Raw genomic sequence first — 5,797 nt, forward strand, 5'->3', positions numbered from 1 at the left:
AATTGATTGCTGGGGCCAGAAAATATTTACATACATATATTTATTTTAGGGAAATAGTAAAGAATAAATTATCTGCTTGCAATTCTGCTGTATCAGCCTGAGAGATTAATATAGTCCCCTTTTCTTAGCAATGGGAAGTTGGATAATAACAATAATGCTAATGATAATAATATTCATTCAGTGATTAGTGCGGGGGTAAAGACAAAATAATCAGATGGACATAGTCCCTGTTCTAGGCAGGGATCACAGCCTAGAGGGTTGGGAAATAGGTTTCTGATTCAGCTTTTTGGATGAGGAAACTGAGGCAAAGAACAGTTAAGCAACTTGTGGACAGTCACACCTGGGCCTCCTAACTCTGAATCCTGTGCTTCTTTCCATTTGGCTACACAATTAGATTAATGGGTTCCAGTCATGATACCTTCCACGTAATGCCTACTTCCTTTCATCCAGTGAGGGGGGAAAAATCATTCAGTCTTATGAATATTAACGGCAAAACAGACACAGAAAGCAAGAATTAGTCCTCTAACAATTTCCTTCAATGTTAGTTTCCATAATGAATTCACGCTGGGTTTTGCAAGCTTTAGCATATTAAAAATAATAATTAATTACAGTATTTGTTAAGCACATACTCTGTGCAAGGCACTGTACCAAGCTCTGGATACTAGTCTCTTAACTTTATGGAGCCAGTGTCAGAAGTGTGAGGGTGGAATTATGGTAAATGCAGGCAGGGCTGATGCAACAAATGCAGAGCAAATGAATTTTTCAGGTCTGAATATTTTTGAAAGTAATTTGCAAAGGTAACTTACTGTCCCACTGAGAGGAACCATTATGCCACAAGCACGTTGAAATGAATCACACAAAACACCTGGTTTTATATTTTAATTACTAAATGATGACTGTTCTAGGAGCCATTACACATGCAAATGACTATCATGGAAAATTGTTCTCAAGAAAGACATGAAGAGCTCCATGATCTTGAAGATGTCGGAAGAGGGGAAGCCTTGGCAGAAGTACACCATAGAAATGTTCATAGCCATGTGATGTTACCTCTGCCACAAAGAGAGCAGGCATGCTGATGATCATTTGATCTACACGATATCAAGGATCATGTCTACCAACTCTGTGGTATTTTACTATCCCAGGCACTTAGTACAGTGCTCTGAACACTGAAGGCACTCAATAAATACCACTGATTGATTGGTACAAGAAGGGGGTCTGGAAGTACAACCTGTGGGTATGCTAATGTGGAATAATGTGTGCGGAAAACACATGCTAATGCTAATTCATTCATTCAAGAGTATTTACTGAGCGCTTACTGTATGCAGAGCACTGTACTAAATGCTTGGGAAGTACAAATGGACAACATATAGAGATGGTCCCTACCCAACAACAGGCTCACAGTCTAGAAGGGGGAGACAGACAACAAAACAAAACAAGCAGATAGGTGTCAATACCATCAGAATAAATGGAATTATAGCTATATACACATCATTAATAGAATAAATACGGTTAATATGTACGAATGAAATAGAGTAATAAATGTGTACAAATATATACAAGTGCTGTGGGGAGGGGAAGGGAGTAGGGCAAAGGTGGGTGGTGACGGGGAGGAGAGAAGGAGGAGGAGAGGAGAGCTAATTCAAAATGCTATGCTAAAGTGTACAGAAAACAAGAAATGGAAGTCAATTTTATGCACTTATTTTCTTTCTGTTAACACTTTCGTACACCACACCTTTCTCATGGCATTTTTCATGTCGGTGTATCTCACTGTGTAGATGAAGGGGTTGAACATGGGGGCGACGATGGTGTAAAAGAGGGCAAACACTTTATCTTCGCTGACGGAATCGCCCAAGGGAATATAAGTCAAGATGAGGGGCAAGAAAAACATGAGTACCACAGTGATGTGTGAACCACAGGTAGAGAGAGCTTTGTGCCGACCCTCTGTGGAGTGTTTTCTCAGGACAGATAAAATGATGAGATAGGAAATGATCAAGGCAAAAAAAGTTAGTAGGGACAGAACACCCGTGCTGGCAATGATTGAGACGTTGACAAAATAGGTCTCGGTACAGACGAGCTTCAGCAGAGGAAGCACATCACAGAAATAGTGATCAATCTGATTGGGGCCACAGAAAGGTAGCTGCACCATGATGAAAATCTGCACGATCGAATGCACAAATGCCCCTACAAAAGAGGCCAAGACCAATGTTTGGCAAGTCTGCCGGCTCATAACCATTAGGTAGTGGAGAGGCTTGCAGATGGCGATGTAGCGATCGTAAGCCATGGCCACTAGGATGAATATCTTTGCATCGCTGAAGAAGTGAGCACCAAAGAGTTGGACCATGCAGGAGTTGTAGGAGATGTTTTTTCTTTCCACCAATAGACCCGCGATCATTTTAGTAGCAACTGTGGAGGTGAGGCAGAGGTCCATGGTGGACAAGGAACTGAGGAAAACACATAGGCTGCTGACTAAGATGGCTGTTTCTGATGGTGGTGAGGATAAGAAGGTTGCCCAGTAAGATGGCTAAATAACAGAATAAGAACAGCACGAAACAAGTTACCTTCCCCTTTTGGTTTGGGAGCAGACCCCCGAAGACAAACTCTGTGATGTTGTTTGAATTCTCCATCAGGTCGGCCAATGTGATGAATGTACAGCAGATGGATATTTACCTGAATCAGCCAAATTGAGAAATATCAAGCATTACTAATTTCGAAGCACTATCTCAGAACACAGGTCCTCATTCTGAATAGGAATGGAGGGACTGTTGTACTATTAAGAATACATTAAAATATAATAATAATGATGATTATGATGATTATGAAGGGAGTGAGAAAGGCACTAGGAAGTTTCCAGTGCTATACTAAACATTAGGTAGACACAAGGTAATCAAATCAGACACAGCCTAGATTTGAGCAAGTTCCTTAGCTTCTCGGTGCCTCAATTTCTTCATCTGCACAATGGGGATAAAATATCTGTACCCCCTTCCTGTTAGACTGTAGGCCTCCAGGGGATGTTTTATCCTATTGTAAGGATGAAGAAACAGAGACACTGAGAAATTAAGGAACTCACCCACAGCAGTCAAATAGCACAACTAGGACTAAAAGCCAGAGTCCTGGGCTCTTTCTACTAATTAATACCTCATCCCTAAATATTTTCTGAGATCACTGTTCTAAGTGAAAGCATACTGGAAAGGTCATTGGATCCCCCACAATTCACTATTTAGAAATTTACTGTAAGCAGTTCAAGATATAAATGGAGTCTATGACGTTTCTCAACCCCACTATCATTAAGTATTTTCAGGATGCATTTTTTCACCAGTTTTTACTAGTTCAATATTACTTGGTAGTTATACAGAGTTTCTCCTAGTATTTTCAAATACGAGGAGATCTGAGGTGCAGGTTGGATGCCAGGACCGAAAAGAAAGAGAGTTAAAGAGAGATGCATAAGCAGTCATAAAGACAGAAAAATAGAGACAGAGATAAAGGAGGCAGGGCAGGAGAGAGCTGTCTGATAAACTTAGATTCATCTTCAGAAGAGTCCTATTAGCAAGCCTTTTCAGGTAGAGCCTTACATTAATATATTAAAAAACAACATCTTTAACAAGTGAAGAGCTGCGGGTAGAACATTCCGGAGAAGTGATCTGGGAAACGGAGTGAAGTAATGGACCGGAGGAAAGAGAGAAAGGCAGCTGAGAGATGAGTGAGGAGGGCTGGTATAGTTGTTATGTCAGGATAGGAAAAGTGCCTAGACCAGTGTGGTGGCCATTTGGGTGAAGGGGAAGGGGCCGGTTCTGGGAATGTTGTAGTAGTAAAACCAAAAGCAACTGGCAACAGCCTGAATATTGGGGTTGAAAGAGAGGGAGGAGTTGAAGATATTGCTTATGTGGCATTATTCTCACGAAGAGAATTCATCCAAAAAATGATTTCAGCTACTCCCTGATCGCCCCAAGCTATCTCTGTAGCCCTGACCTCCCACACCCTATCCAACCCCCATCTCCTCCTGCCTCCACATCATGTACATTTGTCAAAGTCTAAAATTGAATTTCTCAGCTTCCCTTCTAATCCTCTTCTCTTCCATTCTGTCCATCTACAATCAATCAAATAATCAGATGTATTTACTGAACACTCACTATGGGTGAAAAAAACTGTACTAAATGTTTAGGAGAAAACAATAGATTTGGTGAACAGGGAAACAGTCAGGAAAACACATTAAAATAAAGTACAGGTAGAGGATGCAAGGGTATATGCATCAGTGCATCACACCCCACCTCCTCTCCCTATCCTCTCTACCCAATCTTGATGACCAGATTACTGCTCTCAACTCCCACCCTCTCTACTCAACTCAACTCACTCGCTCCCCTTTCCCTTTGCCACTCTTGTACCACTAACCCACAGCCTTGGATCCCTCCCACTGTCCACCTCCTTTGCTCTTATGCTCGAGCTGCTGAACGCTGCTGGTGAGAGTATAAACACCAAGCCAACTTCGTTCACTTCAAGTTAATATTTTCCTGCCTTAACTCTGCCCTCTCCTCTGCCAAGCAAAACTATTTCTTCTCCCTTATTGACACCCATGCCCATCATCCCCATCAGCTCTTCCGTAAATTTAACTGCCTTCTCAGGTCCCTGTTCCTCCCCCTCGTCCATCCTTCACCCCCAACGATGTGGCCTCCTACTTCATTAGTATAATTATCTCCATCAGGTCTAAGCTCCCCAAAGTCACCCCTCCCCCTTCTCCATCTCCCCAGCTCTCAGCCCTCTCTGCTACTCTCCCATCCTTCCCAGGAGTATCTTAAAATGAGATCTCCTCCCTCCTCTCAAGTGCTACTCAATCCACGTATGCTTCAGACCCCATTCCCTCTCATCTTATCAAATCTCTCACCCCTTCCCTCCTCCCCTCCTTAACTTCCATCTTCAACTGCTAACTCTCCACTGGTTCCTTCGCCTCTGCCTTCAAACATGCCCACGTCTCCCCATCCTAAAAAAACCCTCTCTTGACCCCACCTCCCCTTCTCTTTATCACCCTATCTTCCTCCTACCCTTCCTTTCCAAACTCCTAGAATGAGTCGTCTACATCCGCTGGCTCGATTTTCTCAACACCAACTCTCTCCTTGACCCCCTCTAATCAGGCCTCTGTCCCCTACACTCCACCGAAACAGCCCTCTCAAAGGTCACCAACGACCTCCTTCTAGACAAATCCAACGGCTCCTACTCTATCCAATCCTCCTCGACCACGCAGCTGCCTTCGACACTGTGGACCAAACCCTTCTCCTTAACACGCTATCCAACCTTGGCTTCACAGACTCTGTCATCTCCTGGTTATCCTCTTATCTCTCCGGCCATTCATTCTCAGTCTCCTTTGCGGCTCCTCCTCCCCCTCCCATCCCCTTCCTGTGGGGGTTCCTCAAAGGCCAGTTCTTGATCTCCTTCTGTTCTCTATCTGCAGTCACTCCCTTGGTGAACTCATTTGCTCCCAAGGCTTCATCTATAACCTCTACGCTGATGGCACCCAAATCTACATCTCTGCCCCTGCTCTTTCTCCCTCCCTCCAGGCTTGTATCTCCTCCTCCCTTCGGGACATCTCCATCTGGATGTCTGCCCTCCATCTAAAACTCAATATATCCAAGACTGAACTCCTTATCTTCCCTTCCAAACCCTGCCCTCTCCCTGACTTTCCCATCACTGTAGACAGCACTACCATCCTTCCCTTCTTACAAGCCTGCAACCTTGGTGTCATCCTCGACACCGCTCTCTCATTCACCCCACACATCCAATCCATCACGAAAATCTGCCCGTCTCACCT

The 5,797-nt window shown here is 43.7% G+C and overlaps 1 pseudogene; it reads right to left on the minus strand.

Annotated features, from left to right (window-relative positions):
* Positions 1-1,696: 1,696 nt before the first annotated feature.
* LOC119924368 lies at positions 1,697-2,624 on the minus strand (annotated as a pseudogene).
* Between the last annotated feature and the right edge of the window lie 3,173 nt (positions 2,625-5,797).

This window comes from Tachyglossus aculeatus, unplaced genomic scaffold (assembly GCF_015852505.1).
Source record: "Tachyglossus aculeatus isolate mTacAcu1 unplaced genomic scaffold, mTacAcu1.pri scaffold_97_arrow_ctg1, whole genome shotgun sequence".
Lineage (NCBI taxonomy): Eukaryota > Metazoa > Chordata > Mammalia > Monotremata > Tachyglossidae > Tachyglossus > Tachyglossus aculeatus.